The sequence below is a fragment of the Heptranchias perlo genome, unplaced genomic scaffold (assembly GCF_035084215.1).
Source record: "Heptranchias perlo isolate sHepPer1 unplaced genomic scaffold, sHepPer1.hap1 HAP1_SCAFFOLD_64, whole genome shotgun sequence".
Taxonomy (NCBI): domain Eukaryota; kingdom Metazoa; phylum Chordata; class Chondrichthyes; order Hexanchiformes; family Hexanchidae; genus Heptranchias; species Heptranchias perlo.
In genome coordinates, this window is record NW_027139666.1 from 2,838,553 (window position 1) to 2,852,135 (window position 13,583).

The following is a 13,583-nucleotide window of genomic DNA, read 5'->3' on the forward strand; positions in this document are numbered from 1 at the left end:
TATTCCGGGTCAAATCCAAAGTACCAGGGAATGTTTAGTCAACAGCTCAACGCACTCACCACCCGATAACAACAGCCGCCATTTTCTCTGTGCAATATTTTGTTTTCAGCTTCTGACAACAAATGGACACAAATCGATCAAAGGTGAAAACCACTGTGAACCAGACAGAGGCGGCAATGGCTGCTAATCTCAGGATGGCAATGAGGCGGCACACGGGGGTAATGGTCAAGAATGAAACTGGGAAATAAATCTCAACAATGCGCCACATTATGACATCAGTGAAAATGACCAGGAGATCGGCCGCCGCCATTCCCACCAGGTAGCGAGTGATACATTTGGAGAGTCCGCACTTCCCTCGGGACAGGATGACAATCGCCACCAAGTTAACTGTAAGAGAGAGAAAAGGAAGCAGAGAAATTACTGATCAGACCTGGAGCCACAGCAACAGTTTGACAGGATCTGGGGTGAAATTTCCAGCTTTGTTGCTGCATCAAACGTTGGAAACTGTTGAACTGACTTGGGCAACGCTTTCGAGCAGAGAAATATTTTCAAACACAATTTTCAATAATGAATTGGGAAATTGATACAGAAAGTGAATAAAGTGAGCACCGGATCTACTGGAAGGGCCAAGTGAGAGCGCAGTGCCGGCGGGCACGAGATAAGGGGTTTTAGTGAGCTGGAATGGAACGGATTAAATCCGGTTTTGGGCTCCAGATGGACGGGAAAGTGAGCGAGGGCCGGGAAGGTGAGGGGACAGGGAGAGGAGCTGCTGGTTTGTTGCTCTCGGTTAAGAGAGCCGACAGGGGCCGGCACAAAACGGGAAAGAGCGAGTTCCACGGCGGTGAGTTTGAGGCTTCGGATCGGATTGGAAGAGACAGCTGGAGGCCAAGTCAATGTGTGAGATTGGGAGGGAGAAACCAAAAGGATATGTATGAGCTGGCGGGGATTCAGGAGCAGATGGTTTGGGATAGAGGATAAAATGAAACAACGGATGAGGAGTCAGAGGATTCAATGCAGTGGGAGGAGAGACTGGGATTCACAGGGAGAGAGTGCAGGTGGTTTTTCGAGGAAATCCAATATATAAGTCACAGTAACACAACACAATTAATAAATTCAAAATTTCATTTCTGTGGTTATCGAAGTTTGATATCCTGTGTTGGGTATGAAATGTGTTCAATAAATTTACTTTGTACATTCAATTACAACTAAATTAATATGTATCGATTAAATCAACCTCGTACTTTAATGAATTAAGCTGAGACATAGCTTTTCAAATACAATATCCGAATAATTCATTACCATCACGAAATGACTGAGTCTATTCTTTCAATACACTTCAATTATGTTTATTTATTCAGTCAATAAATAAATTAAAGGAACATTCACATAAACAGACTGAGGACCTGATAGTGATAAACACACCTAGCGACAGTACAATAAAACTCTCACAATCTGACAACATCCTAATAACACCTTCAAGTCTCATTTCCTCTTCCTAATTGTACTGAAAGTTTCAGCATTTCATTCCAATGAATTATTCACATCACAACCTTCCTCTCTCCCTCTCTCTCTTCTCGCGTTCCTCCTCCCGTCTCCGTCTCGTTTTCCTTCTCAGTCGCGTTCCCTATCGCTCCTCTCTATCTCTCCGCACTGTCTCTACTCTATATCTCAATGCTCATTTTCACATCCGAGTAAAACCTATCATCCTGCGCCTGCTTTCTCTTCACCAGCCCCGTGTTCCAACGATCTTATTCTCAGTGTCAGTTTGTTAAATGTTGAAGCCTCTGTAAACATTTTACTGTTTCTGCAGACCATCCAAGTCTCCACCTGTTCCCCTACACTTTTCACTTCATTTACAATGCATGGAATAACCAGAATCGAAAGCCTCTTCCAGACACACCTCACAATAATTGAAATCCCTTCTCCTGTAATTAAAAAGTACAGCGTTAGATGGCGGCATTGTTCAATTTACAAAACACCAACATCACCGCTGCTACTTGTAATCTGCAGATAAATGGAAGGGCTCCTGATTCCGACAGGTAAATTGCAAATTGATACAACAGAACCACAAAATATTGCATTTTACAGTGAATTCATCCACTGTAAATCAGAGAATGTGATATGAAAGAATCAGCAGCAAACTCAGTTCAGTCGCCAGACCTCGGAAGCTGCATTCGATGCACACATAATGAAATAAGCTTTCATAACAGAGATAATCAATAAATACATTGAAATCCCAATTATACTGGATCATGTTATTTTGGAGGGAGGACATCGCGCTGCCTCCTTGTAACACTGAGTCCGCGAGCTGTCTCATTATCAATCAGTGAAAACACATTGATGAAAAAATATTCCAGGACAGTTCGGTTGCACAACATGAAACTGTTAACAGCTTCTGATTGTCTGATACCAGCTCTTAGTCCAGACACCTGATTCCAATACATTCAGTACAGTGAATAATCCATTAACAATGCCAGGGTTAAATATACAAAGTTCCTTGCAGATATAATGCAGCTCCTACAAGACCGAAAGTGTCTACAATCCATCATCCAACTGATAGAACAGAACATGCGGCTGAGTCGAACATATGGCAGTAAAACTAATTAGCCAAGTACAGCAGCAGGGTTAACACCGATTTATAGTATTCACTGGTGAGTTAACTGCTTACCAGGAACTCCAATGGCTGAAATAACGGGATAGTAAACGCGTTCTATCTGAAACATTAATGAATATCCCATTTCTGTGAGAAGCAGTGACTTCTGTTGATCTGAAAACCGCAGCTCTGGCAGGGACTCTGAGCTGATGCTTTGCAACCAGCCGTGATTTATACTGGAGATAAACTCCACTGACACAGTTATACCCCTGATCATTGCTATTAGTTACAGTCACTTGAACAAACACATTACATCAGCGGCTTTTCGCCAATGTAAATAATGACGTGGATACATCATAAACATTTCAAAGTCCAGGACATTATCTTAATGAGACCTCTCTCAGAAATAAAGTTAAAAGCTGTGCTCATACAGGACTGGTCCAACAACGATGAGCGGATTCATTTACCGTTTTCATATAATTGTATTGACCATGTTCACTCCTGCCGATTCATTTATAAATTTTACCAATTTCACCCCGTGTACACTGAATCCACGGACACAAACAGCCCCGTTTCACTCTGTTCCTGCAGTTTCCCACTTACAATATGAACTTTGAGTCTCTGACACGGGGATAGTGAAAGGCCACGTTGAGGATTGCAGTCGAGAAATGACTGTGTGTGATATTAGGGGTCGGACACTGAACGAGCTTCATTGCCATTCCTCTCTCTGTTATTTTACTGCAGATGTTTACCCGTTTATTTTACATTGGTTGATGGTTCCAGTAAAATTGGTCCCCTGTAACCCTGAGCTGAGCTCATGACCCGATTTGATCTCCACCACAAAGGCCCCGTGCTTCCCTCACCCGCTTCCATTCCTTCCTCAGCCCATTGTCATTGAAACCCTCATCAATGCCTCTGTCCCTTCCAGACTCCATTCCTCCAATGCTCTCCTGGCCGGTCACTCATCCTCGATCTTCCAACCAGCACCAGGTCCTGGCCGGACACATTGACCCTCACTAACTCCCAGTTCACCATCACCTAATATTTAAATTGTTCATCCTGGTTTTAAAATCCCTCCATGGCTCACACCTCCCCATCTCCGGCCTCTCGTCCACACCTACCTCCTCAATCATCGATCACTGGCCTCTTTCGGTTGGACTACCCTCGCTTGGTTCCACTCAACTATCTGATCATAGCCAGGAGAAGCTTCTCTTCCCATCCAATCACCGTTATATCTGATGTCTGTAAAGGTTCAATCCTTGACTCATTCCTCATCCTCATCTACATGCTGCCCTTTGGTGACATTGTCCGCAGACATGGACCATCTTTCAGCTGTACGCTGACAAAACCACCGCCTCTCTTCAACCTTCCAATGTCTTTGTGTTGTCAGGACGATATTGTTTAAGTTTAGCCACGATTTCATCCAGTTAAAAATTGGGAAATCATGATCTTTGAGCCCACAATCGCCACATCCTTGCCACATGGTCCATCCTCACCCCTTTCTTTTTGATTGTTGAGTCCCTCACCAATCACCCAAGCCCTTATTGACCTGCAGTGGCTTCCAGTATCCAAAACCTGTAGTTTAATTTTATTCTTTCTTACACTTAAATCCACCAGGGCCTCACCCCTCGATATCTCTGTAACCTCCTCCGGTCCCGCAGCCCCTGGCAAACACTCTGCTCCTCCACCTCTTGCCGCTTGTGCCTCCTCAGTCCATCTGCCCTACGTTTGACAGCCATGCATTCAGCCATATCCACGCTCCAGAATTCCCTTCAAATGCCCCTCCATCTCCCTCTCCCCCTTTCAGGCGTCAGCCGTGGCTCTGAGGTAGCAGTCTCAGCTTCTGAATTAGAAAGTGTTGAATTCAAGTGTCACCTCAGAGACTTGAACACATAATCCAGGCTGACACTGCAGTGCAGGACTGAGGGAGAACTGTACTGTCGGAGGTGCCGACTTTCATAGCACACGTTAAGCTGAGGGCCAATCTGCCCTCTGGGGGAGGTGTAAAAGATCCCACGGCAATATTCGCAAAACAGCAGGGGAGTTCTCCCTGATGCCCTGGGCAATGTTTATCCCTCAACCAACATTGCTAATACCGATTTTCTGGTCATTTATCTCACTGCAGTTTGTGGGAGATTGCTATGTGCAAATTGGCAGGAGACATTTTCCTGCACTACCACAGTCGCTGCACTTCGATTTGTGCTTCATTGATTGGAAAGCGTTTTGGGACGTCCTGAGATCTTTCAAGGCGCTATATAAAGGCAAGTTCATTCCTTCTTTCAGACCCTCCATGAAAGCCACCTCTTGCTTCATGCTTTTGTCATCCCCTTAAAATCTCCTTCTATGGCTGGGGGTCCATTGTTGTCTGATTGTACCTCAGTAAATCCGCTTAGGATATTTATCTATGTTAAATCCGCTTTATAAATAGAAGTAGTTATTGTTATATTTTACCATCCTCCGCTCTCTTCATCCCACCATTGGTGGCCGTTCCTCAGACATCTAAATTTTACTCTCGAAAACCAACCTTGTCCCCTCCGTCCCTCCATTTGCTTCTCCTCCTTTTACTCTCTGCTTAAACCCACTCATTGACCAAGGTTTCCGCCAGTCGTCCTGATATCTTCTTATTTCTTTAGTGCCCGTTTTTACCCACTCTTCCGTGAAGCCCCTTTGGAATTTTTATTACAGTAAAGGCGGTCTGTGAATGAAAGTTGTTGACTTTCATTGAAATGTGTTCGTTAGTTGTCCACTGTATGAGCAAAAATAATTTCTGGGCTAACATTCGTGTACCAGAAAGAGATTTATATAATACGTGGACTTGTTGAGATAAATGAACATTGGCAACTACTCATGAACACTGTTTTGTTTGAGCAACATAACTCGGTTTATCTACAGACATCACATTCAAATAGAGGGCATTCTGGAGCGTGGATATGGCTGTAGGCACGGCTGCCAAAAGTGGGGCAGTTGGACTTCGGGGGTAGCCTTTAGGAAGTCCTCTATCTAAGATGAGACCAGTTACAGTGAATAGGATGAATGTTTATTAGTTATTTGTCTTTTTTTCTCTTTGTTTATATCCCGTTTTACCGCTCTATCGGGCTGAAAACTAGGATGAAGCTTAAGTATTTATTCTCATTGGTTAAAGCCCGTAGTTCCAGAGGACAGACTGCAGTTTCGACGCCCCCTTATAGAAACAACATTAAACCCACAAAGAGCACAATGTAGATTCTCTCGAATGAGGCCCGGGAAGGGAAGCTACATGAGGAAAGATTTGAAATGCCGGGATTATTTCCACAGAAATAGGCAGGAGACGTAAATTTTAAATATGAAGGTGTTTGATAGACTAATAGAGAGTTACTGTACCCTCTGGTTGTGAGGATCAGTGATGGAGTAATGGAGAATTACTGTATCCTCTGGTTGTGACGATCAGTGACGGAGTAATACAGAATTACTGTATCCTCTGGTTGTGAGGATCAGTGATAGAGTAATAGCGAATTACTGTACCCTCTGGTTGTGAGGATCAGTGACAAGGGGTCATCAATTCAGCTCATCATGGAAGAGTTTAAATCTAAATTCTTCACGCAGAGATTTTTTGGAGCATGAAACGTTTCACCAAAAGGAATGGAAAAGGCAGAAAAGAGACAATTGCAACTTTTACCATTGCCTCGTTTCAGAGAAAATCGAATTCGTATTTGAAATAGAAGAAGATAAAGGTAATTGCCATGGAATACGTTTTGAATTGCTTCAATGATCCGAGAGGCCGATGTGCTGCCCCTTATCTAACAATACGGTACTGTAACTCAGGGATATAACTAAAGTTCCCCCTTCTCATCTGAACTGTTTCTGCACTGTCCAATATCTAATAATACGATACTGTAACCGAAGGATCTAACAATTGTTCCCCCTTCTAATCGGAACTGGATATTCATGTGCCTGCATTTCCCAATATCTAATAATACGATAGTGTAACCCAAGGATCTGACAATATTTCCTGGATAATCTGAACTGAATATTCATGTTTATTCACTGCCCCGTGTCTATCGATACAACAATGTACCCCAGGGATGCATCAATGGTTCCCGTTCTAAACTGAACTCGATATTCGTGTTTCTGGGCTGCCCTTTCTAAAAATAGGACAGTGTAAAACAAGGATGTGACAATAATTTCCATTATAATCTGAACAGTGTATATATGTTTCTGCACTGTCCAATATCAATCAATACGACAGTGCAACACAAGGATGTAACAATAGTTCCCCCCCTGATAATCTGAACGTGATATAATTGTTTCTGCTCTATCCAATATCTAACAATGTAATAGTGTAACCCCGAGGTGTAATAATAGTTCACCCTTAAAATCTGGACTAGATATTCTTGTTTCTGCCACATGTCTCATCAATCTTTCAATATTCGGACACAGGAAACATTTGTTAAGATGACGCTGATCCCAATCGATAAACTGCTTCATTTCACACCAATAAACTCACAAACCAATCGGTATTATCGGCTTCACCAATTCAATCAGTTCGACTTAACTGTAGCTGTCAATATGAAATAAAGTATATGCAGCACTTCCCCGCATCAGTGGGTCGCTTTGATTGACCTCAACAAAATGCCTTCTGACTGTCCTTCTGTTATGTAACCTTCTGAGTCTGTGAAACTTGTCCTCCCCGGAGATCAATCTGGCCCTGATCATTCTGTGTATTACCTACTTTTTTGGACCAGGTGATCTCCACCCCAGCCAGAAACAGGTCCAGCTCTCGCTTCAAAGAATTCAGCGAATCGGCGTCCACTGCACGAGCCGGCAACCTGTTCCAGAGGTTCATTATTCTCCGTTAAAAGAATCACTTCCTGACATCTAACCTCGGTCTGCTTTGTACAACTTAAAGTTGTGATCCCTGGTCCTCCCTAACCTATTTAGTTGGCACGAACTGTCTACTCGAGCACAATCTTTTCCCTTCATTATCCTATACACTTCGATCAAATCACCCATAAGTCGACGCTTCTCCATAGTGTAGGGTCCCAGCTCTTTTAACATATCTTGTCAACTAAAATACTTCAAACTGGGAATAAATCTAGTGGCCCTTCTCTGCACCCTTTCCAAAGCCTCAATATCACTCACCATGTGAGGAGACCAAAACTGGACAAATTATTCAAACTGAGGCCTGACCAAGGTCTTGTCCAAGGACAAAATAGCAGGTGTTGTTTGACAATCAATTGGAGTTCAATGTCGGAAAGTGTAAGGATATCCACTTTGGAACTAAGAAAATATATCAGAGCATTTTCTAAATGGCGAGAAAGTCGGAACTGTGGATGAGCAGAAAGATTTGGGTTCCAAGTACAGGAATCAATAAAAGCTCGTGGAGGTGGGGGGAATAATTTAAAAGGCTAATGGAATGTTGACCTTTATCTCAAGGGGACTGGAATACAAGGCGGTGGAAGTTATGTCACAGCTGTACAGAGCTCCAGCGAGACCACATCGGGAGTCTGCATTCAGTAATGGGCACCGAAACTCAGGAAGGATATATTGGCCTCGGAGGGGTTGCGGGGCCAATTCACTGGAATGATACCGTGGCTCAAAGGATTAAATGATGAGGTTGCATAAGCTATTTTATATTGCATTGAATATAGAATAATAAGTGGAGATCTAATTGAGATGTTGAAGATGATTAATGGATGTAATAGGGTACATAGACATGCATCACTTCCTCAGGGCGGGGGATTCCAGAACAAGGGGGCATAACCATAAAATTAGAACGAGGCTGCTCAGAGTGAATAGAGGAAACACTCCATCACAAGAAAGGTCGTGGAAATCTGCAACTCTCTCTCCCGAACGCTGTTGACGATGGAGGTCAATTGAAACTTTCAGAGCTGAGATTTATAGAATTTTGTTAGGCAGGGGTATTCAGAGTTTTGGAACCAATGTTGGTCGATGGAGTTCAGACACAGATCAGCCAAGATGTAATTGAATGGCGGAACAGGCCCGTGCGGCTGAATTGCCCACTCTGGTTCCCATATCCTAAAAATAGACCCCAGATCCCTATTCTCTTTACCCATCACATCACGGTACTGCTCATATGTTCCGCGATGTGATAGGTAAAGAGAATAGGGAGCTGGTGTATAAATTGAGCTCAATGCTCTATTTAGAACCAGTCAGGAGCCCAATCCACCAACACATCAAGATCCAGCTGAAACAGTCGAGAATCGTCTACAGGCCTGACACTCGTACAAATCTGAGTATCATCTGCAAATGGTGCCCCCAACACCTACATCTAGATCATTAATAAAAATCGTAAAGAGCAATGGTCCTAACACGGATCCCTGCGGGACACCACTGGTGACCGGTCTCCAAACAGATCCAAATCCATCTATAACTATTTTCAGCCTATGGTCTTCCAACTAGCTCTCAATCCAGAGTTACCGACCCACTTGCCAGTGGATACAGTTTCTCCCTAATTGCTCTCCCAAAACGCCTTATTATTTTGAATACCTCTATTAGGTCTCCCCTTAACCTTCACTGCTCGAAGGAGAACAATCCTAGATTCTTCAATCTCTCCACATAATTGAAGTCCCTCATCCCTGGTATCATCCGAGTAAACCTCCTCTGTACCCTCTCCGATACATTGACATCCTCCCTAAAGTGTGGTACCCAGAATTGTTCACAATACTCCAGCTGATGGCTTTCCAGTGATTTGTAAAAGTTCAACGTGACTTCCTTCTTTTTTTGTTCCATGTCCCTATTTACAAAGCCAATTGTCACATTCGCTTTCTGAACCGCCTTATCAAATAGTTGTAAATGTGCACTCCCAGTTCCCTCTGCTCTTGCACCCCATCAAAATAGTACCATTTCGATTCTACTGCTTTTACATGTGGTTCCTCCTAAAGTGAATCATTTCACACTTATCCGCATTAAATTGCAACTGCCAAGTGTCTGCCCATTTCGTCAGTCTGTCGATGTCCTCCTGAAGTCTGCTACTATCCTGATCACTATTTATGTTTCAAATTTTAAATAGAATTGTGAAAACATCCTCTTGGACTCGCCCCACCTTTAAACACAAGGACAGGCACAACTTTCGTCACCTCGAGAAAAGCCTAATGCTCGGCACAAGATAGCATTCAATGGAAGAGCGCACGCTCCTTATCAATGGTTCCGAACCCAGTGATGGATTGCGGACCCAGTGAGAGATTGTTCCATTTTGACAGATTGGGGAGGACATGGGACAATAGTTTAGACTACGCAGATGTCGGAATCGGCTGTATGTTTTGCGGTTCATCTTTTCCCAGTGAGCCTCTGGAATGCGTTGCTGGCTGGTGTGGTGGGGGCTGACTCTCTGTCTGCCTTCTCCAGGGAGCTGGAACGGTTTTTGGCTGGGGCAGAGGTCACAACATATAAAGGGTAAGAGGATTTAGAGTTAACCTAGGTATAATCTATCTGATCTCATGGGCAGGCTTCGATTACCTGAGGGGGTTGGGGGGTGGGTGGAATTTTCCAGTGTATTGTATCCCTTAAAGGCCCTTGATTTTTCTCAGGATCTTTGCCTCTCCCAGGAGATTCCATGGCTGCGGGCGGGGGGAGGGGGAGTAAGTGTCAGTAATGACGCTCCCGCCACCACCAGTGAGGGGCAGGCTTATGGACCAGCTGGTCTTTTACTGCTCGTCATTTCCGTTTGTTCGTCCACATCCCCCGCTCGTCAAGGTGCTTTCAATGAAGCGATCCTCACACAAACCCCCAACTGGGGCATGTCCTGCGTCTGTCTTTAGTGAAACGGGACTCAATGTCTTTGCGTCTCACGTTATTCTCCTCTGAAGCTCAAGGGCTCGAAATATTCTTGCATGCCTCTGCTACAATGTGCCTGAGAATTGCTAGTCCCGTCCAACCGTCCGCTACGTGGCGACGTGGCTGTTGTCCGCTTGGAGCACAAGAGGAGATGATTTTAAGCCCAGTGAATCATTGAGTGGTCCGAAGTCAGTAAGCACCTAGTTCGGCTACCCTTGGTTATAGCTCTATTGGATTCGGGGTTGTAGCTCAGTGGTACAGCACCTGCTTTGCGTGTATAAGTTTCTGGGTTCAATATCTAACACCTCCACCATTTATTTTCACCAGAATGTCCCACAGAAAGGCGAATCGTGCTTTCAGAGGGAAGCGAGTTCCAACTTCTGAGACATAAATTCAATTGTCCCGAAGAAGGACTTCATCTCACGGTCCCCTCAGCAGCTCAGCTCATAACGAGCCGCCGACTGACCAGAATTCAAAATGTAAAGTGTTTGGGCATAGAACCTGAGACCTCATACATGCGAAGCATGCGGTTTATCATCTGAGCGACATCACCAGATAATAACGACATCTAACCAAGTGTGAAAGGACTGAGTGCCTCACTTTCCAAAGGCCACCCGAGAATTTACTGTTCTGAAAAGCATTTCCTCCTTCAAGCATAGGAGTATGCGGACCTGATGCTAGTATTTTAAATCCAGACTTTATTTTATTAATTCAATTTTTAATTAATTGAAATTGAATTCACCAGCTGCCGTGGTGGGATTTGAATTCTTGACTCTGGATTATTAATACAGGCCCCATGGATTACAAGTCCAGTAAACTACCGTACCGCTGGATTACGAGTCCATTATGCTACCGTACCCGCTGGATGAACAGAAGAAACCAGGTCTCGTCACTCAGAGAAATGAGAAAGGGAGCGTTGAGAAGAAAGTCTGGGAGAGAGGTGAGTCTCCTCGCGCTGTGCTGACCGTCATTTCTGTTTCAGGTCGCCGTTCTTCGAACTGCTCGCTGGACATTGCACCGTCACACATTCCGATCAGTCGGCGGCTGCTGTGATCTGAGCTGCTGAGCAGACCATAAGATGCAATCCGGCAATTTAATGCTTGTGGAGCCTCAGAGCTTGCAATTCGCGGCACTCCGAAATCAAGATTCGCCATTCTGTGGGTAATTTTGATGAAAAAAATAGCTTTGGAGATGCTGGGGGTTGAACCCAGGACCTCATACATGCAAAGCACGCGCTCTACCACTGAGCTACATCCCCAGACAAAAAAAAATGCCAACGAAGAGCTGATCTCCTTCAATTTATCAGTCCACATAAGGTTTTTCTTTGGGCTTCAATTCGTCTCCTTTTCTGCTCCAACCAGGCAATTAAACATGAAGTTTGCGGACCTGATATAATTATGGGTGAACAGAACAAACCAGGCCTCGGCACTCAGAGCAATGAGAAAAGGGGCGTTGAGAAGAAAGGGTGGGAGAGGGGGAGAGACTCCTTTGGCTGTGCTGTAACCATCCTTCCGATATCAGGGCACATTTTTCGAACGCTGCCGTTATCAGTCACTTTGCTTGCGGTTGGACGGGACGGGAAATCCTCAGGCACATTGTGGCAGAGGCCGACAGGAATATTTCGAGTCCCTGAGCTTCAGAGGAGGGTAAGGTGAGACACAGACAGCATTGTGTATAATTTCACTATAGACGGATGCAGGACTTGCCCCAGGTGTGATTTTGTGTTTAACGATCACTTCACTGAAAGCACCTTGACGATCTGGGGCGACAGACGGACATGATGGTCAGCAAAAGACCAGTTGGTTCATCAATCCTGCCCCACATGCCTGGAGCATCGTGACTGGACACTTCCCACCTACACCACCCGCCCCACCCACCGGAAACTTGTAATCTCCTGGGAGCGGTTACAATCTAGAAATAAATCCAGCGCCAATAAGGAGGGGACATTCTGCGAAATTCCTCCCCGACTCCTTCAGGCGATCGAATTGAGTCCAGTGGATCGCACTGACCATGCCTGGGTTAACTGTAAAACCACTCACCTTCGATATGATGCGATCTCTGCCTCAGTCAAAAATTGGTCCAGATCCCTCGAGAAGGCAAATTGAGAGTCAGCACCCACCACACCAGCCAGCAATGCATTCCAGAGACTCACTACTCTGTTGGAAAAGAAGAATCGCCTTGCACCCAGCCTATTCCGACCTCTGTGTCGCTTGAACGCCTGTCCGCTGCTCCTCCCGGATCTGTGAAACTGGGAATAATCTATTTCTTCACTCAGAGGGTGGTGAACCTGTGGAATTCTCTACCACAGAAGGCTGTGGAGGCCAAGTCAATGAATATATTTAAGAAAGACAGATTTCTACACACAGAAGGCATCAAAGCGCACGGAGAGCGAGCGTTAATATGGTATTGAGATCGAGGATCAGCCATGATCATATATAATGGCGGAGCAGGCTCGGGGGTCCGAATGGCCGACTCGTGATCCGATTTTCTCTGTTATTATTACTGGGCACGCTCTCCAGCCCCGGGATGGCAGCCATTTCAAAGCTGCGTGCGTGCTTCCATTCCATTGTATCGTGTGCAGAGCGTTCGTTTTTTCTCGAGGGACAGAATCCCTTTCCTGTCCTGGTGTGTGAAGGTGAGGTGAGGACAAAAAGATCCTTTCAAAATCCACAGCGTTTGGAGATGCCGGGGATTGAACCGGAGAGACCACACACGCAAAACATTCGCTCTTCCACTGCGCTACATCCCCTCAGCAAAGGGTTTTCAACTTTAGAATAAAAAAGTGGGCTTTCCGCTCTGCCTCTCCCTGACAACGTGATGCCCAGTCGTCACACGCGCTCACAATGTTCAACCTCTGCTTCAGATCACGGTCTTTGCTGCTCGTCTTTACTTTGAACTTTCCAAAAAAAAGTCAGCGGAAATAAAAAAATACAATTGCCAATAGTCAGTGACGAGGCTGACATCCAACCTCTGAATCATAAAGTGAGATGGATGAATGACACAGCGTCAAACAAGAGCTGTGACTGCTCGCTCGACATTGCACTGTCACACATTCCAGTCAGTCAGCGGCGGCGATGAGCTGAGCTGCTGAGGGGACCGTGAGATGAAGTCCTGCTCCGGGACAATTTTATGCTTGTGGAGCCTCAGAAGATGGAACTCGCTGCGCTCAGAAAGCGCGATTCGCCTTTCCGTGAGGAATTCTGATGAAAAATATTTT

At 44.9% G+C, this 13,583-nt stretch overlaps 1 non-coding gene across 1 annotated transcript; it reads right to left on the reverse strand.

Moving 5' to 3' along the window:
* Nucleotides 1–11,552: 11,552 nt before the first annotated feature.
* trnaa-ugc (transfer RNA alanine (anticodon UGC)) lies at nucleotides 11,553–11,624 on the reverse strand. Its single transcript has one exon. It is a non-coding gene; the product is annotated as a tRNA-Ala (tRNA).
* Between the last annotated feature and the right edge of the window lie 1,959 nt (nucleotides 11,625–13,583).